General features: G+C 42.8%; 1 protein-coding gene across 2 annotated transcripts in view; it reads right to left on the reverse strand.

Annotated features, from left to right (window-relative positions):
* The window catches only part of DLGAP1 (DLG associated protein 1), a 1,082,148-nt gene that overhangs the window by 923,576 nt on the left and 131,327 nt on the right, over positions 1 to 27,245 (reverse strand). For both annotated transcript variants that reach the window (XM_038747081.1, XM_038747079.1), the window contains exon 2: positions 5,862 to 5,995. The gene's annotated coding sequence lies outside the window, so the exon portion shown is untranslated. The remainder of the gene's footprint in view (positions 1 to 5,861; positions 5,996 to 27,245) is intronic.

Genomic DNA, 27,245 nt, shown 5'->3' on the forward strand with positions numbered 1-27,245 from the left:
GTACCTCAATCTCATCTATCCCGCCGCTGACTCCTTGCCCACATCCTGCCCCTGACTTGAAACTCCCTCCCCCTTCACATCCAAGAGACCATCACTCTCTTCACCTTCAAAGCCTTATTCAAATCACCTTTCCTCCAAGGGGCCTTCCCATCTTTAGCCCTCATTTCCCCTAATTATAAATACAATAATAATGATATTTGTTAAGAGCTCACTACGTGTCAAGCACTGCTCTAAACGCTGGGGTAGTTACAAGATAATCATGTTGGGCATAGTCTCTGTCCATATGGGGCTCATTTTACAGATGAGGTAAGAGAGGCACAGAGAAGTGAAGTGACTTGCCTAAGGTCTCACTGCAAGGAAGTGGCAGAGAAAGGAAAAGAGCCCAGGTCCTCTGACTCTAAGGCATGGGCTATTTTCCACTAGGCCACACTACTTCCCTACTCCCTTTCAGTTTCCACATCATATATATGTATATATGTTTGTACATATTTATTACCCTATTTATTTTTCTTGTACCTATCTATTCTACTTATTTTATTTTGTTAGTGTGTTTGGTTTTGTTGTCTGTCTCCCCCTTCTAGACTGTGAGCCCACTGTTGGGTAGGGACTGTCTCTATATGTTTCCAGCTTGTACTTCCCAAGTGCTTAGTACAGTGCTCTGCACACAGTAAGCTCTCAATAAATACTATTGATTGATTGATTGATCATCTTTGCACTTGGATTTGTATGCTTTATTCACCTCTCCTCAGCCCCACAGCACTTATATAATATCCGTAATTTATTTTAATGTCTGTCTACCCCCCTAGGCTGTAAACTCCTTCTGCACAGAGAACATGTCTGCCAACTCTGTTATACTGTACTCTCCCAAGCAATTAATACAGTGTTCTGCACACCTTAAGCAGCAAACAGAAACAGAAACAGAAAAGCAGCATTGCCTGGAGGATAGAGCACAGATCTGAAAGTCAGAAGGATGTGGGTTCCAATTCTGGCTCTGCCACTTGTCTGCCATGTGACCTTGGGCAAGTCAGTTTACTTCTCCGTGACTCAATTCAGTCGTTCGTAAAATAGGGACTAAAATTGGGAGCTCTATGTGGGACGGGGTTGTTGTCCAATCCAATTATCTTCTACCAGAACTTAGAACAGTGCCTGGAGCATAGAAAATGTTTAACAAATACCATTATTATTATAATTATTATTTTGACAATTAGCTCAATAAAATTGAGTGATTGATTGATTACTCCCTGAAAGGAGTATTTTGGAAGTAATGGGCTTTCAGACACAATACACCACGTTATGATTGACAAGATTTATTACATCTACCAGAGTGGATACTTGTCGAGAATATCTGACTACCCAAAGGCAGTATAGATTATTCCAAGGACTTGAGATTTTCAATAACCATTTTCAACAAGGCTAATGGACTGTGTCATTTTCGCAGACTCAAAGTGGTAGTACAGCAGATAGAATCAATTAACCAATCAGTGGGCTTTATTAATAATTATAAGAATTATGGTATTTGTTAAGTGCTTACTTACTGTTCTAAGTGCTGGGGTAGATACGAGGTAATCATGTTATCCCATGTAGGGCTCACACTCAATCTCCATTTTACGGAAGAGGCAACTGAGGCACACAGGAGTTAAGTGGCTTGCCCAAGGTCACAGAGCAAATACGTGGTGGAGCCGGCATGAGAATCCATGTCCTCTGACACCCAAGCCCGTGCTCCTTCCACTAAGCCACACTGCTTCACATTATTAAAGTTTACTATGTGTAGAGCACTGTACTAAGTACTCAGGAAAGTACAATACAACAGAGTTACTAGATGAGATCCCTGTCTACAAGGAGCTTACATTCTACAGAATGTAAGAACACTCTACAGAACACGCTGCTAGAGAAGCAGTGTGGCTTAGTAGCAAGAGCAGGGGCTTGAGAGTCAGAGGTCACGGATTCTAATCCTGACACCGCCACTTATCAGCTGTGTGACTTTGGGCAAGTCACCTAACTTCTCTGTGCCTCAGTTCCCTCATCTGTAAAATGGGGATTAAGATTGTGAGCCCCCATGAGGGACAACCTGATTTCTTTGTATCTACCCCTGCGCTTAGTGCAGTGTTTGCCACATAGTAAGCACTTAACAAATACCATCAATATTATTATGATTATTAAAAGGGAGACAGTCATTAAAATATATTACCAATAGGGGAAATAGTAGAATATAAGAATATTTACATGAGTACTTTGGGGCAGGGGTAAATTTTGAAGTGCTTACGCGTTTATATTCAAAGCAGTCAATAGTGTTTTATTGAGTCCCTACTGTGTCCAGAGTACTAGGGAAAGCAGCATGGCCTGATAGCAAGAGGACAGAGTCAGAGGACATGGGTTCTACTCCTGGCTCTGCCACTTGTCAGCTGTGTGACCTTGGGCAAGTCACTTAACCTCTCTGACCCTCAGTTACCTCATCTGTAAAATGGGGATTGAGACAATGAGCCCCTTGTGTGACAGGGATTGTATCCAACCTGATTACCTTGTATCTACCCCAGCACTTAGAATTGTGCTTAGCACATAGTAAGCACTTAACAAATATCATAATTATTACTATCACTATTACTGTATGAAATACTTGGGAGAGTGTATTAGAAATAGTATTCCTGCCCTCAAAGGGCTTAGGGGAGTTTTTTAATCGCTAAGAAAACCCAGGGTTCATATCTCATTTCATTACTCTCAAAGGAAGTAGAGACTCACTCCCTTGGTGAACTCATTTGCTCCCACGGCTTCAACTATCATCTCTACACTGATGACACCCAAATCTACATCTCCACCCCTGTTCTCTCTCCCTCCCTCCAGGCTCATATCTCCTCCTGCCTTCAGGACATCTCCATCGGGATGTCTGCCCACCACCTAAAACTCAACATGTCCAAGACTGAGCTCCTTATCTTCCCTCCCAACCCCTGTCCTCTCCCTGACTTTCCCATCTCTGTAAAGGGCACTACCATTCTTCCTGTCTCACAAGCCCGCAACCTGGGTGTCATCCTCGACTCCGCTCTCTCATTCACCCCACACATCCAATCCATCACAAAAACCTGCGGGTCTCACCTCCACAACATCACCAAGATCTGCCCTTTCCTCTCCATGCAAACCGCTACCTTGCTTGTTCAATCTCTCATCCTTTACCAACTGGATTACTGCATCGGCCTCCTTTCTGTTCTCTTATGCTCTTGTCTCTCCCCGCTTCAGTCTATACTTCACTCTGCTGCCCAGATCATCTTTGTACAGAAATGTTCTGGGCATGTTACTCCCCTCCTCAAAAATCTCCAGTGGTTGCCTATCGACCTTCGAATCAAGCAAAAACTCCTCACTCTCGGCTTCAAGGCTGTCCATCACTTCACCCCCTCCTATCTCACCTCCTTTCTCTCCTTCTACAGCCCAGCCCGCACCTTCCGCTCCTTTGCCGCTAACCTCCTCACTGAGCCTCATTCTCGCCTCTCCCGCCGTCAACCCCTGGCCTACATCCTACCTCTGGCCTAGAATGCCCTCCCTCCACATATCCACCAAACTAGCTCTCTTCTTCCCTTCAAAGTCCTACTGAGAGCTCACCTCCTCCAGGAGGCCTTCCCAGACTGAGTTCCCCTTTTCCTCTCCTCTTCTTCCCCTCCCCATCACCCCCTCGCCCTATCCCTTTCCCCGCCTCCCAGCAGTTGTGTATATTTGTACATATTTATTACTCTATTTATTTTATTAATGATGTGCATCTAGCTATAATTCCATTTATTCTGATGGTATTGACACCTGTCTACTTGTTTCGTTTTGTTGTCTGTCTCCCTCTTCTAGACTGGGAGCCCGTTGTTGGGTAGGGACCGTCTCTGTTGTCGATTTGTACTTCCCAAGCACTTAGTACAGTGCTCTGTACACAGTAAGCACTCAATAAATACGAATGAATGAATGAATAAATGAATAAATGAAAGGAAAGACGTGAAGTTGTTGTGCAATCATGAAAGCTTCAGCAGGGAAAGGGTTGTAAAGAATATCGAATCAAGAAAGGGTTTCTTACAAACTGCTGATGGCAAACCTAATCTGCTTTCAGGGAGGTTATTTTGCCTTGGAAGCCCTAGTTTCATCTAAACAATAGTATACTATTATGCAAATATCATCTAAATGCAGAATGATACACCCTTCAAGAGGAAGAGGCTGTTGCACTGGATGTTCTGCCATGTGGTTAATCAAATCACAATCTATTGTATTCAACAATGAGAAGAAGAGAGTGAATCAGCCAAGTGAAACGTGTCTTAATTTCAAAAAAAAGAAAAAGGAAAATTCTGACTGCCCTTATGATATGCTATTTTTTGTCATATATTTCATTTTTGTATGCATTTGATCATGACCATAATCCTTTCATTTTAGATGGTCTAGAAATCGATTTTACTGACCAAAAAGGGAGGGGCTAAGAGTGTTCAGGTGTCTTAATGAGAAGCAACATGTCTCAGTGGGAAGAGCCCGGGCTTTGGAGTCAGAGGTCATGGGTTCAAATCCCAACTCCACCATTTGTCAGCTATGTGACTTTGAACAAGTCACTTAACTTCTCTGGGCCTCAGTTCCCTCATCTGTAAAATGGGGATTAAGATTGTGAGCCCCCTGTAGGACAACCTGATCACCTTGTAACCTCCCCAGTGCTTAGACCAGTGTTTTGCACATAGTAAGTGCTTAATAAATGCCATCATCATCATTATTATTAATGACCACAGAGTGACTTTTCAAGGGTAGTGCGTAGAGAAGCAGTGTGGCTCAGTGGAAAGAGCCTGGGCTTGGGAGTCAGAGGTCATCATCATCATCATCATCATCAATCGTATTTATTGAGCGCTTACTATGTGCAGAGCACTGTACTAAGCGCTTGGGAAGTACAAATTGGCAACATATAGAGACAGTCCCTACCCAACAGTGGGCTCACAGTCTAAAAAGTGGGCTCACAGTCATGGCTTCTAATCCCGTCTCCGCCACTTGTCAGCTGTGTGACTATGGGCAAGTCACTTCACTTCTCTGTGCCTCAGTTACCTCATCTCTCAAATGGGGATTAAGAGAACCTGATCACCTTGTATATATCCCAGTGCTTAGAACAGTGCTTGGAACAAAGTAAGCGCTTAACAAATGCCATTATTATTATCATTATTATTATTATTATCTGTGCCTAGGTTTTCTCAGTTGGCAAATGAGTATTCAATACCTGTTCACCCTCCTTCTTAGACTGTGAGTCCCCAGGGGGGCAGGATCTGTGTGTGGCCAGAAAAACTGATATCTACCCCACTGCTTAGAACAGTGCTTAACCCAAAGTAAGCACATAGCATATACCATAAATAAATAAATTACCACAAACATTGGGAGACTGTCCCTTCATTCTACTGCCATGCATCTTTAGTAGATAGAGAATGACCAGCCAGATCTCCAAATTTGTGAAGTCTCATTAAGTTAGAGTGGAATTGTTTTTTTAACCATAGAATTCCACTGGCACAGAATCAGTTCATGCTGTTGAGGAGTTCACAAAGACAATTCCTCTCAAGAGAAACAGAGATATAATCCACCAACACCTCACCCCCTCCACCTTTTCCTCTGCCTCCAAGCAGATGAATAATTCAACCATCTAGGACGGATTGTTGTATATTCAATCTCTTCGGGATAGAGACGAAAAATGTCTTGCCTCCCGATGTGATAAAACGCGGAAGAAGCTAGTACCTTTATAGTCTGTCAACATTCTACCTTGTTTTCCTCCAAATCTCACACCCCTTAGGCCTCTTAAATTCCAAATTTACAGGAGGGCAGAAATGTTACACTCCATAATATATAACGAAGTGGAGAAGAAATGTGCTTCATGTGCTTACCGATTTCAGTGATACTTAAGGGAGAGCTCCATTAACTTTGTGCTGAGTCTGAATAAGGTGATGCAGAATGTGGAAGGTAGGCGCAATTAAAACCGCTGGAGAACCCAATTTTATTTCATTCACACGGTGAATCCCTGAAGTGCAAAAATAGACAATAAAAATTCGTAAGTCCATTGCTGCAATCATTTTCGTTGACAACTTTCCCGCTGTTCTTTTCCCTTAAAAAAACAGTTTACATGAACCTGAGTCTGACCCTCATCTGCTTAAATCAGAATCCAAATGACCTGCCTGACCATTTTTTTCCTCTCGAAAATTGTAGTTGTATAGGACCGTTTTGATCTTCTAGATGATCCAAATGTCAAAGCATATCAAAGCCAGTTAAAACTGAAGCAGGAGTCTTTAATGTGAATTCCTGCCCCTCTTGGCTGGACAGAGACACAAAGCAAAATGGCTTTTCTGTTTACTAAGGGGCAGGTCAACAGAGACTGAACATTAGGTGCCATAGAGAGGAAGACCAGTTACCCGCTATATTTTTTTCTGTAAATGAGCTATGTTTTAGCTCCCCTTTTGCTTGTTTATTTTAAGAGATGAAGGGAGCCACTGGCTGAACATGTGACTGCAGGATAGGAAATGACAGCTTCAAACACGCTAGGAATTTCTCATTCCCCAAAGGTTAATATGGGAAACTGGCAAACAATTGAGACTCCATAGTCCCACATTAATCACAACGAGAATGGCTTCCTCTTGAACACAAGGGCTCTAAACCTATAAAATTCAGCAGTGGGCAAAGGGGCAGGAGCAACTTTAAGGGAGCCATATCGTAATGGATAGAAAATGGGCCTGGGAATCAGAAGGTCACGGGTTCTAATCCCGGCTCTACCACTTGTCTGCTGTGTGACCTTGGACAATTCACTTACTACTACTACTACTACTACTAATAATAATAATAATAATAATAATGGCATTTATTAAGCACTTACTATGTGTAAAGCACTGTTCTAAGTGTTAGCAATGCAAGGTGATGAGGTTGTCCCATGGGGGCAGCTCACAGTCTTCATCCTCATTTTACAGATGAGGTAACTGAAGCACAGAGAAGTTAAGTGACTTGCCCAAAGTCACACAGCTGACTATCGGTGGAGCCGGGATTTGAACCCATGACCTCGGACTCCAAAGCCCATGCTCCTTCCACTGAACCACGCTGCTTCTCAGCTTAACTTATCCGTGCCTCAGTTACCTCATCTGTAAAATGAGGATTAAGATTTTGATCTCCATGCAGGACAAGGAATATGTCTACCCCAATTTACTTGTATCTACTGTAGCACTCAGTACAGTTCCTGCCACATAATAAGGGCTCGGGAAATACCATAATTATTATTACATCGGGCAGTGTGTAACTGTGGTAGAATCATCTCGTGGATTTCTCCTTGATGATGCCCTCACCCCAGAGTTACTCCCCTGCCTTGGGGGCAAACTCTTCCACCCACATATGGACATGTTTACTGTCTCAGGGCAGTTGACCCACAGAGGCTGGACTTTGGTCCAGGGGTGTTGTGTGTGAGTGTGAGTGTGTGTGTGTGTGTGTGTGTGTGTGTGTTGTGTGTATTGAGTACATGTGTGCATGTGGACAGAGACCATTTGTGAAATTACTGGACTCCAACTTTCACACCGGGTGTGAAGGCAGGGATCATGTCTATCAATTCTTTTATATCTCCCGAGTGGACGGCAAAGTGCTCAGAACATAGCAAATGGTCAATAAAGCATTATATAGTGGGTAGAGCACAGGCCTGGGTCCTAATCCTGGCTCTGCCACTTTGCTGATCGACCTTGGGTAAGTCACTTCACTTCTCTGTGCCTCAGTTTCCTCTTTCAGTAAAGTGGGGATTGAGACTGTGAGCCCCTTTTGGCACCAAGACTGTGTCCAACCCAGTTTTCTGTATCCACCCTAGCACTTAGTGCAGTATCTGGCACATAGTAAGCATTTAACAAATACCATTATTATTATTGCTATTATTAATAATAGAGACAATTGATTGATTGAGAGAGTGTTTTTTAAATAGTATTTGTTAAGTGCTTACTATGTGCCAAGCACTTTTCTAAGCACTGGGGTAGATACAAGGTAATCAGATTGTCCCATGGGGGGCTCACAGACTTAATTCCCATTTTCCAGATGAGGGAACTGAGGCACAGAGAAGTGTAGTGACTTGCCCAGAGTTACACAGCTGATAAGTGGCGGAGCTAGGATTCAAACCCATGTCTTCTGACTCCCAAGCCCGGGATCTTTTTTTTTTAATGGCATTTATTAAGTGCTTACTATGTGCAAAGCACTGTTCTAAGAGCTGGGGAGGTTACAAGGTGATCAAGTTGCCCCACAGGGGGCTCACAGTCTTAATCCCCATTTTACAGATGAGGTAACTGAGGCACCGAGAAGTTAGGTGACTTGCCCAAAGTCACACAGCTGACAAGTGGCGGAGCTGGGATTTGAACCCATACCTCTGACTCCAAACCCCGGGCTCTTTCCACTGAGCCACGCTGCTTCTCTTGACACTAAGCCATGCTGCTTCTCCACTGGGTGAAGCAGTGTTGGGTTTGTGCCTCCTGCCAGTTGTTGCCATCATTGGCAATGGATAATAGTTGCAGCCATGGACATAATAATAATAATAATAATAATAATAATAATGATGTTGGTATTTTTTAAGCACTTACTATATGCCTAGCAATAAGTGCTGGGGTAGATAGAGGGTAATCGGGTTGTCCCATGTGGGGCTCACATTCTTAATCCCCATTTTACAGATGAGGTAACTGAGGCACCGAGAAGTTAGGTGACTTGCCCAAAGTCACACAGCTGACAAGTGGTGGAGCCGGGATTTGAACCCATGACCTCTGACTCCAAAGCCCGGGCTCTTTCCACTGAGCCACGCTGCTTCTCTTGACACTAAGCCATGCTGCTTCTCCATTGGGTGAAGCAGTGTTGGGTTTGTTCCTCTTGCCAGTTGTTGCCATCATTGGCAATAGATAATAGTTGCAGCCATGGACATAATAATAATAATAATAATAATAATAATAATAATAATAATAATAATAATAATAATGTTGGTATTTTTTAAGCGCTTACTATGTCCCTAGCACTGTTCTAAGTGTTGGGGTAGATAGAGGGTAATCGGGTTGTACCACGTGGGGCTCACATTCTTAATCCCCATTTTACAGATGAGGTAACTGAGGCACTGAGAAGTTAGGTGACTTGCCCAAAGTCACACAGCTGACAAGTGGTGGAGCTGGGATTTGAACCCAATACCTCTGGCTCCTAAACCCAGGCTCTTTCGACTAAGCCACGCTGCTTCTGCATGCTCAGTGGTTACCAGAGTCAGGGCCTTATAGACCCCACAGCCCAAACTTTCCCTCACCTCCAAAGTTTCCGGGAAAAGACCTAGGGAGGAGGGAATAGGTGAGGAGATAAGCCACTGCCTTGCTTCTCTCCTGCAAATGTAGGAGCTCTCCACACCTACTTACTCCGTCTGAGCCTGGGGACTTCTCAGCCACATTAGGTGGGTCCCTGTCTAAGACCCTTGCTTTATGAATAATAATAATAATAATAATAATAATAATAATAATAATAATAATGGCATTTATTAAGTGCTTATTATATGCAAAGCACTGTTCTAAGCACTGGGAAGGTTACAAGGTGATCAGGTTGTCCCCCGTGGGGCTCACAGTCTTCATCCCCATTTTGCAGATGAGGTCACTGAGGCAAAGAGAAGTGAAGTGACTTGCCCAAAGTCACACAGCTGACAATTGGCGGAGCCGGGATTTGAACCCATGACCTCTGACTCCAAAGCTCGTGCTCTTTCCACTGAGCCATGCTGCTTCTCTAATAATAATAATAATAATGATTTTGCTTTAATCCAGGAAAGCAACGTAGTTCAAGGGAAGAGGTCTGGGATTAGAGGGACGGAATTCTAAACCATAAGCTTGTTTTGGGCAGGGAATGTGTCCATTTATTGTTATATTGCACTCTCACAGGTGCTTAATACAGTGCTCTGCAAATAGTAAGGGCTCAATGAATACGATTGACTGCCTGACTAATCTTGGCTCAGTCACTTGCCTGCTGTGTGATCTTGGGCAAGGCACTTAGTTTCTACACGCATCAGTTGCCTAATCAGTAAAATGAAGATCCAATACCTGTTCTCCCTCCTGCTTAGATTGTGAGCTCTGTGTGGCAGGGAGCTCATTACCAGGTATCTATCCCGGTGTTAAGTACAGTGTGTAGCGCATAAGTGCTTAACAAATACAATTATTATCATTATCGTTAATCTTTCCTGAGACTGGTTCTATTAAATATCTTTACTCATAAACAGGATGAAAGAAGTGCGGGCAGTTTCATTAAATTTACGAGAAATCCTGAATAATTGTCACAATAATAATGATAATGATGATATTGTTTGGAATTTACTTTGTGTCAAGCATTGATCCAAGTGCTGGGATAGATACAAGATAATCAGGTTGGACATAATCCCTGTCCCTCAGGGGGCTCCCAGTTTAAGTAGGAGGGAGAACAGGTATTTAATCCTCATTTTATAGGTGAGGAAACTGAGGCACAGAGAAGATGAGTGACTTGCCAAAGATCAAACTGCAGGCAATTGGCAGAGCCGGTCATCTGACTCCCAAGCCTGAGTTCTTTCCATTAGGCTACACTGCTTCCATATCACATAGGGCTCCCAACTAGCGTGTTCACTATAGGCACTCAAGTAGACACCCTTTTGTTGTCTCCCCCAGCCTCACCCAGGGCATCAGATAGGACCTGGTGATAAACAGATTGTCCAGTTAAAGGCAAATGGATGGCCACCCTAATCCCCACCTAATGGAAGACAGGAATACAAACTGACTACAGAAATGTTGCTATGGAAACAGGGTGAACTTCACTTGTACCCCTGGGCACAATCAGGATGGCCAGATACAAATGCAACAGATACAGTCCCGGAGATTTAACCCCAAGCTGCATATGAGCCGGCAATGTTCTGCTCCTATGAATAAAAGTCAATGCATCACTAGGATGTCCTAGGAATTGAAACGACCAAATCTAGGGAGCAGAATTGCTTAAATCGATCAGTCGGTCAATGGTATTTGTGGGCTTACTGTGTGCGGAACACTCCATTAAGAGCTTGGGAAAATACAACAGAGTTGGTAGACGTGATCCTTGCCCACAAGGATCTTAGAGTAATAACAATAATAATGGTATTTGCTAAGCACTTACTATGTGCGAAGCACTGTTCTATGCGCTGGGGCAGATACAAGGTGATCAGGTTGTCCCACGTGGGGCTCACAGTCTTAATCCCCATTTTACAGATGAGGGAACTGAGGCACAGAGAAGTTAAGTGGCTTGTCCAAGGTTACATAGCTGCCAAGCGGCGGAGCGGAATTCGAACTCTTGACCTCTGACTCCCAAGCCCGGGCTCTTTCCACTGAGCCACGCTGCTTCAAGGAGGAGGGTGCTTGGTGTGGTTAGGACTATGAATCCCTCATTGGCCTTTGCATGGAACATCACTGTCAGAGTTGTTGACTTTGAATATAGGACACATACATTATTCTATACCTGTAGATTATGTACAGAGAATCCCATCTCCACCACTTGCCTGATATGTGACTTTGGGCAAGTCACTTAACTTCTCTGTGCCTCAGTTACCTCACGTGCAAAATGGAGATCAAGGCTGTGGGCTCCACGTGGGACACAGACTGTGTCCAACCTGACTGATTTGTACTTATCTCAGCACTTAGTATAGTGCCTGGCACATAGCAAGGGGTTAAAAACTACCACAAAAAATAGATATGAAAAGAGAGGGAGAGAGATGTGCATATCTCTACATTCATATACACCTCTTCTCACAAACTGACAACTTCAGTTGCACCAACTAATTTTAGATCTAAGGCAGACCTATCTATCTATCCACCTATTTATCCTTCCATCAACCCATCCACCCGTCTGTGAATCCTATCTATCCACCCATGTATCTTATCTCACAAATAGGCAAATTCAGTTGCAACAAATGTAACCAGATCTAAAATATGGGAGAAATTCTCTCTAGAAGGGCAGAGTCTCTATAGCATCTAATAGAGGCACCATGTTCCTCCTTTAGAGTTTGCTCACATGCTCCTGCCTTCATCCTACCATCATCATCATCATCATTTCCTGATGGCAAACTCTGGTGAAATGTATCATCATCATCTTCATCAATCGTATTTATTGAGCACTTACTGTGTGCAGAGCACTGTACTAAGCGCTTGGGAAGTAAGGACCTGAGAAATTTTGCAGGAGAAATGTAAACAAGAGCCCCACACTGAAGGGACATAAATTTGAGGGGAGTAGCATTATCACTCGTCGACATTATCCTCTATGTATCCTGGCACATTATCTCTCTCTCTATCTCTCATTTCCCCTGCTTCAATATTTCACTCCAGTAGCAAAACTGAATTTTGATCTCTGATATATGAAATATTTGATTCGTTTATAAAGCAGAAAGTTTCACCTTTCCTTATGAATGGATGGGATTAGAGGTGTAAAATTGAGAAACCTTTTCTTTTAAAAGGTCCCTATAACTCTTGTGAATTCTCTACAGCAAACTATTACACTCAATATAGAATTTAAAGGTGTTAACAATTCTCAGCATATGAAGGAGAGCTAGCTCTTTCCATAACCCAAAGAAAAACTGTTAACTCTGGAAAGAGCATGGTTATAAACCCGTTTTATTCATGGGTTTCTTTTCTCTCTCTGCCCAAAATGAGTTAGCTTTTTATGGAATTCGGGTCTTGCAAAGGAAGCGAACCAGTGATAAAGTGAGGGGATTTGGAAGTTATGTGCATAGACTAATGATGCTTGGCTCTCTGCTGAAATCTGACTCCCAACACATCGCCATACAGGTTTGGGTATGGGCATACCCTAGCTGGAATCATGCCAGTGCTAGTAGTAGTAGTAGTAGTTAAGAAAATATTTAATCAGGTGTATAGCCTCACTTTTTTTTATTCAAAGGGATATGCTTAGGCTTGGTATTTTAGTTTGAATAGTAGCATAGCCTAGTCCCCTCATTCATTCATTCATTCAATATTTATTGAGCGCTTACTGTGTGCAGAGCACTGTACTAAGCACTTGGGAAGGACAAGTTGGCAACATATAGAGACGGTCCGTACCCAACAATGGGCTCTCAGTCTAGAAGGGGGAGACAGACAACAAAACAAAACATGTAGACAGGTGTCAAAATCATCAGAACAAATAGAATTATAGCTATTTGCACGGCATTAACAAAATAAATAGAATAGTAAATGTGTACAAGTAAAATAAATAGAGCAATAAATCTGTACAAATATATACAAGTGCTGTGGGGAGGGGAAGGAGGTAAGGCGGGTGGGGGGATGGGGAGGAGGAGAGGGAAAAGGGGGCTCAGATAGTTGCCTGGGTCTAATAGACAGGCACGTATTAAACATGGTACGTTCCGGGGAGTGATAAAAGTCAAAAGCTAAAACTATGGGCATAATCAGTTGCAATTATAATACGCACCAAGTTTAAAAGCAAAATTTTAAAATAAATGCCTAAAAAACAACTATCCATGTACATGGGTTTCAGTACAACTTAAATGCAGTTAAGAATCAGAGATAGTCACCTAGTCTGTAGTTTGGACAAATGTCAAATGGAAAAGCTGATCTTTCTTGAAATGATTGGGAATACAAATTAATTTTTAAAGGGGAAAAAAAGTGCTAACATTTGAAATATATGCCCCTTCTGAGTCTACAGTTCTACACGTGTACTGAAAACATGAGACAAATTCTCCAAAGAAAAATTTTATGAAACACATATTTACCCCATCCCCCCCGCCTTACCTCCTTCCCCTCCACACAGCACCTGTATATATGTATATATGTTTGTACGTGTTTATTACTCTATTTATTTGTTTATTTTATTTGTACTTATTTATTCTATTTATTTTATTTTGTTAATATGTTTTGTTTTGTTCTCTTTCTCCACCTTCTAGACTATGAGCCCACTGTTGGGTAGGGACCGTCACTATATGTTGCCAACTTGTACTTCCCAAGCGCTTAGTACAGTGCTCTGCACACAGTAAGCGCTCAATAAATACAAATGAATGAATGAAGTCAGGGCCCTGGGTTGTAATCCCTGCTGTGCGAACTTGGGCAAGTCATGACTCGCTCCCTTTGCTCTTCTCCCCATCCTCACCCCACAGCGTTTATGTATATATGTATTATATCTATAATTCTATTTATTTATATTGATGCCTGTTTATTTGTGTTGATGTCTGTCTCCCCCAGCCCTAGACTTTGAGCCCATTGTGGGCAGGGATTGCCTCGCTTTATTGCTACATTGTACATTCCACGCACGGAGTACAGTGTTCTGCACACAATAAGTGCTCAATAAATATGATTGAATGAATAATAATAATAATAATAATAATGGCATTTCTTAAGCACTTACTATGTGCAGAGCACTGTTCTAAGCGCTGGGGGTGGATACAAGGTGATCAAGTTGTCCCACATGGGGCTCACAGTCTTAATCCCCATTTTACAGATGAGGTAACTGAGGCTCAGAGAAGCTAAGTGACTTGCCCAAGGTCACACAGCAGACATGTGGCAGAGCCTGGATTCAAACCCATGACCTCTGACTCCAAAGCCCGGGCTCTTTTCTACTGAGCCACGCTGCTTCTTTTCCACTGAGCCATGCTGCTGAATGAAGTCAGCATGGTGAAATGAATAGAGCACAGATCTGTGAGTCAGAAGGTCATGGTTTCTACAATTTGTGACCACGCATGACCGTGGTTAAGTCACTTTACTTCTCTGTGTCTGTTATCAAATCTGTAAAATGGGGATTGAGACTGTGATTCCCATAGGGACAGAAACTGTGTCCAATTTTATTTGCTTGTATCCACCCAAGCACTTAGTACAGTGTCTGGCACATAGTAGTACTTAACAAATACCACAATTACCAATGCTGCAGTTTCCTCTTCTGTAAATGAGAATTCTATATCAATCAATCAATCAATCAATCGTATTTATTGAGCGCTTACTGTGTGCAGTGCACTGTACTAAGTGCTTGAGAAGTACAAGTTGGCAACATATAGAGACAGTCCCTATCCAACAGTGGGCTCACAGTCTAAAAGGGGGAGACAGAGAACAAAACCAAACATACTAACAAAATAAAATAAATAGAATAGATATGCATAAGTAAAATAAATAAATAAATAGAGTAATAAATATGTACAAACGCATATACATATATCTCCCTCTTACATTGACTGTGAGCCTGATTATGGGCTACTTACCCTAATGCTTGGCACAATGTTTGACACCTAGAGAGTGATGAATACAAACCCCAAACATTATTAGTATCATCCTTATAAAAACTGGGGAGTCACATAATCTCTCCTAGAGCCTCAGACAACTGTGACTTCGAATTCCGTTTCCATTCTTTTCAGCATGAAAAATCTATCCCCTTTGGATTCATTCCACAACCATAATCCATTCTGTTAATATGGCACAAATATTAATTCTTCATCTGGGTGGCAGCATCAGGCCTAAATAAATCACCTTGAAAAACAGTCTCAATCATTTGGTGTCAAGGTTGAATATGGTCTAGCAGGTGAATTGAGAGGATTCATGACAGTTTCCTCCCCCTTGAAGGTGTTGTGAGCTTCCTTCCTCACCATTGATGCCTAGTCTTGCTTTACTGAGGATGCACCTGGGTAGCTGGGCCTCTTCTCTATGGGAAGGCCTACTGGAAAAACCACAGGCCTAGAAGTCAGAAAGACCTGGGTTCTAATTCTGACTCAGCCACATGTCAGCTATGTAATCATGAACACATCATTTAACATCTCTGTCCCTCAGTTCCCTCATCTGTTAAATGGGGATTAAGACTGTGAACCCCATGGTGGACATGGCATGGTCTAGTTGCAAGAGCACGGGCTTGGGTATCAGAGGTCATGGGTTCTAGTCCTGGAGCTGCCACTTGTCTGCTGGGTGACCTTGGGCAAGTCACTTCACTTCTCCGTGCCTCAGTTACCTCTTCTGGACTGTGAGCCCCACGTGGGACAATCTGATTACCTTGTAACTACCCCAGCACTTGGAACAGTGCTTGGCACATAATAAGTACTTAATGAATACAATAATAATCATAATAATAACATGGACTGTGTCCAATCTGATTACCAGGCATCTAACCCATGACCTCTGACTCCAAAGCCCGAGCTCGTTCCACTGAGCCAAGCTGCTTCTCTAATTCTTATCCAAATTCTTATCCTGGATTCTCTGAATTCTCTCTGAATTCTTTTCCCAGGAGTCAGAAGGACCTGCATTCTTATCCCAGCTCTACCACCTGCTTGCAGTGTGTTACCTTGATCAAGTCACTTCACTTCACTTCAGAGAAGCAGCGTGGCTCAGTGGAAAGAGCACGGGCTTTGGAGTCAGAGGTCATGGGTTCGAATCCCGCTCCGCCACATGTCTGCTGTGTGACCTTGGGCAAGTCACTTAACTTCTCTGAGCCTCAGTTACCTCATCTGTAAAATGGGGATTAAGACTGTGAGCCCCACGTGGGGCAACTTGATCACCTTGTATCCCCCCCAGTGCTTAGAACAGTGCTCTGCACATAGTAAGCGCTTAATAAATGCCATCATTATTATTATTTTCAGTTCCCTCATCTGTAAAATGGGGATTAAAACTGGGAGTTCCATGTGGGGCAGGGACTGTGTCCATCCCGATTTGCTTGTATCTACCCAAATGCTTAGTACAGTGCCTGGCACATAGAAAGTGCTTAACAAATACCATTGGGAAAAAAAAAAAAACAAACTCATTCATTCATTCAGTCAGTCGTATTTATTGAGCACTTGCTTTGTGCAGAGCACTGTACTAGGCGCTTGGGAAGTACAAGTTGGCAACACATAGAGACGGCCCCTACCCAACAATGGGCTAGCGCTCAGGTGTTTTGCTTGTAATTCTGGCCCCACTTGTTCAACTAAGGCTAGGTGACTTGTGAAATGGGGAGCTTGAGGTGTTACTTGTGGGTTTCACTGCTTTCCGGGGCCCGTCTGAAAGGTTTTTCCTTGTCAGTCTTTAGGGAAGAGAATGGAGCCTGTAAAATTTGTAGGGTGGGGTGGGGGCGGGGGGCTGGATTTTTTTCATTAAAATGAATTCCCTAAGTGAAATCTGGGGCACCTCCGCCCCCTGACCGAAACCTTAAAGATATACTGTGTGATTTTGGGACAATCTTGGGAAAATTACCCTACAGCACTTATGTACATATCTTTAGAGTATATATTATCAATTATTTATTCATAGTGATGTCTGTCTCCCCCTCTAGACTGTAAAAATCTTTCAGGCAGAGAAAACATCTGCTAATTCTGTTCTATTATACTCTCCCAAGTGCTTAGTAAAGCACTCTGAACATAGTAAACGCTCACTAAACACTGTTGATCGATCGGTTCTCTGTCTCCCCCTTCTAGACTGTGAGCCCACTGTTGGGTAGGTACCGTCTCTATATGTTGCCAACTTGTACTTCCCAAGCACTTAATGCAGTGCTCTGCACACAGTAAGCATTCAATAAATACGATTGAATGAATGAAGGAATGATTGACAATTGGTCGCAACAGCAACCCTCCCCACAGCACCCCATCCCCTCCGCCTTACCTCCTTCCCCTCCCCACGGCACCTGTATATATGTATATATGTTTGTATGGATTTATTACTCTATTTATTTATTTTATTTGTAGATATTCATTCTATTTATTTTATCTTGTTAATATGTTTTGTTTTGTTTTCTGTCTCCCCCTTCTAGACTGTGAGCCCACTGTTGGGTAGGGACTGTCTCTATGTGTTGCCAACGTGTACTTCCCAAGTGCTTAGTACAGTGCTCTGCACACAGTAAGCGCTCAATAAATACAATTAATTGATTGACTGCTTAGTACAATGTTGACACATAATCAGTGCTTAACAAATACCTTCAGAAAAAAAAAAGAACAAGGGGTTAGCCAACAGGATTTCCTCACTGGCTTCCACCAACCCATCTTAGTATTCCATGAGAGGAAGTAAATCCACTACAAACAAGTATTTTTTCATTCCCCAAACACAAGTCTGTAGAAAGTTTTAAAAGCAATAACATGGCTTCATCTCTTCTTCCTCTTGCCATAGCATCGGACAAGATGGGATCGCTTAGATAAATCCACCACACTACAGTTTAGATTCTCTGTATCTATTTTCTATTGTCTTTTCCAGACCTGCAGGTTTTTTACTTCATCCCTCTCCCTGAACTTTCAGTCATCTGAGTCTGGAGAAATGATGAAGATCACCTGAGACCTAGGAGAAGACAGAGTGTCAGAGGGCTAGTGGGAGGACAGGAGGAAAGACAAAGGTTTAGAGGAGAGAAAGAGGAATAGGGGAAGGGGAAAAAGAAGGGGAAGAGAATGGGAAGGGGAAGGGAAAAGGGTTAGGGAAAAGGAAAGAAGACCGGGAGGCAGGGGTAAAGGCTAAAAGGATTAGAGAAGGAAAGGGGAAAGGGCAGGAGGAGGGTTCGTAAGGAGGGAGAGAGGGCAGGGAAAGGGGAATCATATCCTCCTAATAAATAAATAAATATGGTATTTGTTAAGTGCTTACTATGTGACAGGCACTGTAGTAATCACTGGGGTAGATATAAGGAAATTGGGTTGGACACAGTCCCTGGCCCACAGGGGGCTCATATTTTCCATTTTACAGATGAGGAAACTGAGGCACAGAGAATTAAAATGACTTGCCCAAGTTCACACAGTAGATACATGGCAGAGCCGGGATTAGAACCCATGACCTTCTGACTCCCGGTCCCGTGCTCTATTAAATGCACCATGCTGCTTCTCTGTGTACCATCAATCAATCAATCACATTTACTGAGTGCTTACTGTGTCCCGAGCACTGTACTAATGTGCTTGAGAGAGGAATAATAAGGATAACGATGACAGTATTTGCTAAACGCTTTAGAGGTGCCAGTTACTGTACTAAGTGCTGGGGTCAATACAAGCAAATTGGGTTGGGCCTCATCCCTGTCCCACATGGGGCTCACAGTCTTAATTCCCATTTGACAGATGAGGTAACCGAGGCACAGAGAAGCAAAGCGACTTGCCCTAGGTCAGACGGCAGACAAGTTGCAGAGCTGGGTTTAGAACCCAGGTCTTTCATGCTCCCAGGGCCCACACTATATCTACTATGCCATGTGCTTCTCTACAACAGAGTTGGTAGGCATATTCCCTTCCCACGCTGTTAACACTTTTACTTTTCAAACAGGAAAATCTTGTGCGTCGTAGAGTAACACCAGTGTTCTCAGGTTTTCTCCACACCCGTGCGGTCATCGATGGCTTCTGCCTATATGTCTTTGCTTTTGTGTTTTTGTACATGACTTCTGAGCTCTCAAAGAATTACAGTCAGATTTAGAGGTGCCTATTGAGGTTCAGATACCTGCATTAGTCCTATAAATTCATTCTTGGACTCTTTGCACATCAATCAAACAATCAATCGTATTTATTGAGCGCTTACTATGTGCAGAGCACTGTACTAAGCACTTGGGAAGTACAAATTGGCAACATATAGAGACAGTCCCTACTCAACAGTGGGCTCACAATCTAAAAGGGGGAGAGTTCACATGAAACTGAAGAATCCGTTATGTCGTCCTCTGTCTCTTGATATTTAGTTTTTTTTTCTTTTCTTGTCCAAGTTACATTTCCACATATTCTTTCATGTTTTATATTCTCCCCAAAGAGTTTGGGGGATAGGATATGGATATTCATTCAGTGTTATTTACCTCCAGGAGACCACAAAAGCTTGCCCTTTTCCTTCTTGGTTAAAGTAATGCTTGCCTCCCACGTGTATAGCTGTCCATCATCATCTGACCTTGAGAATTTCCCTCATTCCCTAAGCTTTTAATTATGTGCTTGTTTTCATTACAACAACGTTATTAGAAACTTAGGAGCAATGCGTTTTCATTTGGTTAACGAATGTTCTCCAGGAGATCTTTGAATTAATCTGTGTAGTCTGGGGCTATAGAAAAAGAAATCAGCATGAACCCACGATCTCCGCATTGTCTTATTTCTTCATCAAAACCGGAGGAAGTCGAAGGGGTTAAATAAATTGATCTGCCAAAGAGTATCAAGATGTGAGCCACTGTGAGCCATAATAAGAAGTTACGTAGAGTTCACAGCCACTCAGCAGACAAGCCACTGGTTCTGCCTTGGTTATTCCCTCTGACAGTGATGAAAGCTCAAAGGCAAGAATATTAAGGAATTACATAATCCATTCTGCTGACCAGTTGTTAGCTTGTTTGCTGTGGATTTAAATCCTGCCACGGGCATCTACTGGCTGTCAATATTTGCTGTGCAAAATGTCACTAGGCTTTGCTGTCTCACTAACTGTGATCCACAGAGACGAAAATGAAAGTTGACAGATTTGGGGAGGGGTTTGGGGATTCCATACATACTGCGTCGTCTGTAACTTCTACAAGATAGATGGGCTTTAATTATGTGAAGTGTGGCTCAAGTACTAAATCATTTTGGCTTCAACATTAGCTTTCTCTTTCTCCAGTCATGTACTTTTCACCCTTTAAAGACTGAAAAGATTTCTCTCCCCCGCCCTACTCCTTTCCCTCCCCTCGTCCCTCTCCCTTCCCCTGGAAACAGCAAGTGTGTAGGGAAACTAAACAATAGCAATAATCTAAGATGCAGGTTTTTTTATTTTAACACTCCAGCCTTGGGTCTTCCTCAGGATAAAGATAAGCTTATTTTTATAAGCTTATTTTATAAAATATATAAAATTTTATAAAATAAGCTTTTGAAAGCTTATTTTATAAGCTTATAGCTGAATTAATCTTTCAATATTTATTTGTCTATGACGACTTTTGGAGAAGAGCGTGAAAAGAATAACCATGATAGCACTTACATAAATCCTACCAATCATCATCATTGGTATTTATAGATCACTTAATATGTCAGAGCACTGTACTAAGCCTTTGGGAGAGTACCATAGAACAGAGTAGGTAGACACAATCCCTGCCCATGAGAAACTTCCAGTTTCCCCTTCTAGATTGTAAGCTCATTATGGACAGGGAACACACCTGCTAATTCTATTGTATTGGGCTCTCCCAAGCACTTAGTACAGTGCTCTGTGCATATATTAAGCGCTGAATAAAAATCATTGATTGATTGACTGATTAGAGAATTGTCCTACACCCAATTAGTAATAATAAAAATGGCAATGATAGTGATCTTAGTTAAGTGCTTACTAAGTGCCAGGCACTGTTCTAAGCACTGGGGTAGTTATAAGAACAGCCCCTGTCCCACAGAGGGCTCACAGTCTCAATTCTCATTTGACAGATGAGGGCAATGAGGCCCAGAGAAATGAAGTGACTTGCCTGAGGTCACACAGCAGGCAAGTGGTGGAGCCGGCACTATAATAATAATAATAATAATAATAATAATAGTATTTACTAAGTGCTTACTATGTGCAAAGCACTGTTCTAAGCACTGGGGGGGATACAAGATGATCAGGTTGTCCCATGTGGGGCTCACAGTCTTCATCCCCATTTGACAGATGAGGTAACTGAGGCACAGAGAAGTTAAGTGGCTTGCCCAAGGTTGCATGGCTGACAATAATAATGTTGGTATTTGTTAAGCGCTTATTATGTGCAAAGCATTGTTCTAAGCGCTGGGGGAGATAAAAGGTAATCAGGTTGTCCCACGAGGGGCTTACAGTCATCATCCCCATTTTACAGATGAGGGAACTGAGGCCCAGAGAAGTGAAGTGACTTTCCACAAGTCACACAGCTGACAAGTGGCGGAGCCGGAATTTGAACCCACGGCCTCTGACTCCAAAGCCCATGCTCTTTCCACTGAGCCATGCTGCTTCTCTTCTTCTGACTCCTGGGCCTGTGCTCTATCCATTAGGCAACAGATTAGTTTTACTACCCTTCTCGAGGTCCATCATCATCATCAATCGTATTTATTGAGCACTTACTGTATCAGAGCACTGTACTAAGCGCTTGGGAAGTACAAGTTGGCAACATATAGAGACAGTCCCTACCCAACAGTGGGCTCACAGTCTAAAAGATTACAAAACGGAACTGATGTCCAGGTTAACCAAAGTCAGGGCCTGGGGCTAGAGAACCTCGAGAGCCTCTTCGCATGACTCATGACCCAGATGATGACATATATAGTGCAATGTGATAATAATAATGATAGCATTTATTAAGCGCTTACTATGTGCAAAGCACTGTTCTAAGCGCTGGGGAGGTTACAAGGTGGTCAGGTTGTCCCACGGGGGGCTCACAGTCTTAATCTCCATTTTACAGATGAGGTAACTGAGGCCCAGAGAAGTGATGTCATTATGTAGAGCAGCATGATAATGTCATCCTGGCAGCACACCTCTCCAGCTGGAGAGGTGCCAGATTGGGAAGGAAATTCGGGACAATCCTGGTTTTTATGTGCATTCCCAGAGGTGGGGACGTGCAGCTTTAGTGGGGAGAGATGCGGGCCCAAGGGGAACTGATGTCAGGAGGAACTGGTGCCACCATTTCAGGAGACCCCTGCCATGCTCCGGGAAAAGAGGAGTGAGGTAGCACCCGGATGAATCCCCCTTGTTCCAATCAATCAATTTTACCTCCTTCCCTTCCCCACAGCACTTGTATATATGTATATATGTTCGTACATATTTCTTACTCTATTTAATTGTTTATTTATTTATTTTACTTGTCCATATCTATTCTATTTATTTTATTTTGTTATGTTTGGTTTTGTTCTCTGTCTCCCCCTTTTAGACTGTGAGCCCACTGTTGGGTAGGGACTGTCCCTATATGTTGTCAACTTGTGCTTCCCAAGTGCTTAGTACAGTGCTCTGCACACAGTAAGCGCTCAATAAATACGATTGATGATGATGATGATGGTATTTATTGAGGAGCATCATGAGTAGTGGATAGATGAAGTAGTGGATAGAGAATCAGCATGGCTCAGTGGAAAAGAGCCTGGGCTTTGGAGTCAGAGGTCATGGGTTCAAATCCCGACTCCGCCACTTGTCAGCTGTGTGACTTTGGGCAAGTCACTTAACTTCTCTGGGCCTAAGTTACCTCATCTGTAAAATGGGGATTAAGACTGCAAGCCCCCCGTGGGATAACCTGATCACCTTGTAACCTCCCCAGTGCTTAGAACAGTGCTTTTCACATTTCCCCCCGCCTTACCTCCTTCCCTTCCCCACAGCACCTGTATATATGTTTGTACATATTTATTACTCTATTTATTTATTTATTTTACTTATACATATCTATTCTATTTATTTAATTTTGTTAATTTGTTTTGTTCTCTGTCTCCCCCTTCTAGACTGTGAGCCCACTGTTGGGTAGGGACCATCTCTATATGTTGCCAACTTGTACTTCCCAAGCACTTAGGACAGTGCTCTGCACACAGTAAGCGCTCAATAAACATGATTGATTGATTGATTGATTGATTGACTGATTGATAGAGCACGGGCCTGAGAGTCAGAAGATCATGGGTTCTAATCCCGGCTCCACCACTTGTCCGCTGTGTGACCTTGGACAAGTCATTCACTTCCCTCTGCCTCAGTTACCTCATCTGTAAAATGGGGATTGAGACTGAGAGCCCCATGCGGGGCAGGGATTTGCTTGTATCCACCCCAGAGCTTAGTATAGTGCCTGGCATATAGTAAGAGCTTAACAAATACCATAGTTATTATTACTATTCTTGTTGGGAGTGAGAGATTTCTGACTACTTTCCATCCCAAGTAATCCTCAAGGTCTCTGTTTAACAGATTCTTTCCCCCTCTCTGTCTCACTGTCCTCCTTAATGAGTTCCCCCAATGAAGAGATCAACAGCATTCCTCTCTGGCGCTCTGATATTCATTCATTTATTCAATCATATTTATTCATTCATTCATTCATTCAATCGTATTTATTGAGCGCTTACTGTGTGCAGAGCACTGGACTAAGCGCTTGGGAAGTACAAGTTGGCAACATATAGAGATGGTCCCTACCCAACAGTGGGCTCACAGTCTAGAAGGGAGAGACAGACAACAAAACAAAACATGTGGACAGGTGTCAAGTCATCAGAATAACTAGAAGTAAAGCTAGATGCACATCATTAACAAAATGGATGGTGATTTGTGGCTATCCCCTTGAGTAAGCTATCAGAGAGGGAGGAGGAGAACAAAAGGAAGGAAGGAGAAGGAGGATATAATCCGCCACTAATCTCCTCACTGTACCTCGTTCTCGCCTGTCCCGCCATCGACCCTCGGCCCACGTCATCCCCCGGCCTGGAATGCCCTCCCTCTGCCCATCTGCCAAGCTAGCTCTCTTCCTCCCTTCAAGGCCCTGCGGAGAGCTCACCTCCTCCAGGAGGCCTTCCCAGACTGAGCCCCTTCCTTCCTCTCCCCCTCGTCCCCGTCTCCATCCCCCCATCTTACCTCCTTCCCTTCCCCACAGCACCTGTATATATGTATATATGTTTGTACATATTTATTACTCTATTTATTTATTTATTTATTTTACTTGTACATATCTATTCTATTTATTTTATTTTGTTAGTATGTTTGGTTTTGTTCTCTGTCTCCCCCTTTTAGACTGTGAGCCCACTGTTGGGTAGGGACTGTCTCTATATGTTGCCAATTTGTACTTCCCAAGCACTTAGTACAGTGCTCTGCACATAGTAAGCGCTCAATAAATATGATTGATGATGATGATGATGATGATGATATAAAGGAGGAGGATAAAGAGGAAAAAGAGGAGGACGGGGAGAAGAAAGTGGAAGCAGGGAGGAATGGAGTTTTAAAAGCAGTACCTAAAGCCCCAAGCTGGATCAAACAGTTTAGGGGCTCAGCCAGCACACTCCACCTGGTACCCCACTCTGTCACAGCCAGGGGGTAAGGCTAAATCTTTTATGTTTGTCCCCCTTGTCTCTCATTCCTTACAAAGTTTTGCACAAAGAGAGCCTTTCTTTCTTGATAGTGAACTCATGCTGATCTATCCTTGGCAACTGATGATGGAGATGATATTTCAGCACTGACTAGATACAAGATAATCACATTAGCCACAAGGCTCAACCTCCATGAGGCTCACAGTCCTCCCTGTCCTGTCCGCCCTGCTTAGATATGCCATCTTTCAGTTCAGGAGCAGTAGCTGCTTAAGACTAGCTTTAACTGATTCCCAGGTTTCAGCTGTGATGGAGCATTTTTGGAGGCTTTGTTTTGCCATGTCCTTAAAATGCTTCCCATGTCCTCCTTGCCTTTGATTTCCCAGTTTCAGTTCTCTGCATAGCAGTTGTTTAGTTACCCCAATGTCACTCATTTCCTCACGTCCGTACAATTTCACTTGCTCAGAACAGATCCCAGAGGCCAAATCCTCTTCGCAGACCTGAACTGAGGCATCCAGCTGCTCCACTTTCTGAACCCCAACACTCCCAAGACAGCATTCATCAACCAATCAATCAGTGGCATCTACTTAGCACTGACTGCATGCAGAGCACTGTGCTAAGCACTTCTAGACTGTGAGCCCACTGTTGGGTAGGGACCGTCTCTATATGTTGCCAACTTGTACTTTCCAAGCACTTAGTACAGTGCTCAGCACACAGTAAGCGTGCAATAAATACGATTGAATGAATGAATGAATACAATACGAGTTCATTCATTAATTCAATCATATTTATTGAGTGTTTACTGTGTGCAGAGCACTGTACTAAGCGCTTGGGAGTACCAGTTGGCAACATATAGAGATGATCCCTACCCAACAACGGGCTCACAGTCTAGAAGTGGGAGACAGACAACAAAACAAAATAAGTAGACAGGCGTCAAAACCATCAAAATAAATAGAATTATAGCTATAGGAACACCATTAATAAAATTAATAGAATAAATAAATAAATACGTATTTGATATTTAATAAATAAATAAATAAAATAGAGTGGTTAATATGTACAAGTAAAATAAATAGAGTAATAAATATGTGCAAATATATACAGGTGTTGTGGGGAGGGGAAGGGAGTAGGGCAAAGGGACGGAGGGTTGGTAGACATGTTCCTTGCCCACAAGGAGCCCACAGGGAGCTTACAGTCTAGAGAAGAAGAACGTCCTTGTTCTAGAGATGGGAGAAGACGGAACTGTGCCTCTTGAAAGCATTCTTCACTCCCAGATGCTTTAAATGACCCTCAAGAAGAAGGAATTCCCAAACTGTCCTCTTATTAATAAAAATAATGATAATGTTGGTATTTGTTAAGCGCGTACAATGTGCCAAGCACTGTTCTAAGTGCCTTATTCCAAATAATAGGAAAAACATGGGTTTTCATTCTCACCCCAAATGAAAACCAATAAATGATCATGGCTGCCGGGCTTTGCTTCTTGATACACAGGCCGATAGCGCTGTTGTTCACAGGATGAAAATTTGTGGTGGTCCCCTGTTGACAGCCTGGTCCATTGTTTTGATGTTCACTACTAGGGCGTGATGCACATCACGTGGCTCAACCCTGATTTAGAACCGTGCTTGACACATAGTAAATGCTTAACAAATATTATTGTTATCATTATTATCATTATTATTATTATTGACTGATGAGTCCTTTGGAAGTGTTCTTAGGGGATGGGTTTTCCCAAGGATTCTTTATAATTACTAGTAGTAGTATTATTATATAATATTTGCAATATTTTGGTTAAGAATTTACTCCATTCATTCATTCAGTTACATTTATTCATCAATCATATTTATTGAGCGCTTACTATGTGCAGAGCGCTGTACGAAATGCTTGGGAAGTACAAATAGGCAACATAAAGAGACGGTCCCTATTCATTCATTCATTCATTCAGTCGTATTTATTGAGCACTTACTGTGTGCAGAGCGCTGTACTAAGCACTTGGGAAGTACAAGTTGGTAACATATAGAGATGGTTCCTACTGAATAGGGGGCTCACAGTTTAGAAGGGGACTATACTAAGCGCTTGGGAAGTACAAGTCGGCAACATCTAGAAACGGTCCCTACCCAACAATGGGCTCACAGTCTAGAAGGGACTTTATTATTACTCTATGGTAATAAAGATAGTACTTATTAAGAGCTTCCTAAGTGTCAAGCACAAGGCTAAACACTGACATTGATGCAACCTAATCAGGTCAGACAGAGTCCCTGTCCCACATGGGGGTTACTGCCTAGTAGGGAGGGAGAACAGGTTTTAAATCCCCATTTACAGATGAGGAGACTGAGGCACAGAGTTGTTAAGTGACTTGTCCGAAGTAACACAGCCAGCTTGGGTTCAAATCACAAAGCAGCGTGGCTCAGTAGCAAGAGCCTGGGCTTGGGATTCAGAGGTCATGGGTTCTAATCCCGGCTCCACTACTTGT

Source organism: Tachyglossus aculeatus, chromosome 5 (assembly GCF_015852505.1).
Source record: "Tachyglossus aculeatus isolate mTacAcu1 chromosome 5, mTacAcu1.pri, whole genome shotgun sequence".
NCBI classification, from domain to species: domain Eukaryota; kingdom Metazoa; phylum Chordata; class Mammalia; order Monotremata; family Tachyglossidae; genus Tachyglossus; species Tachyglossus aculeatus.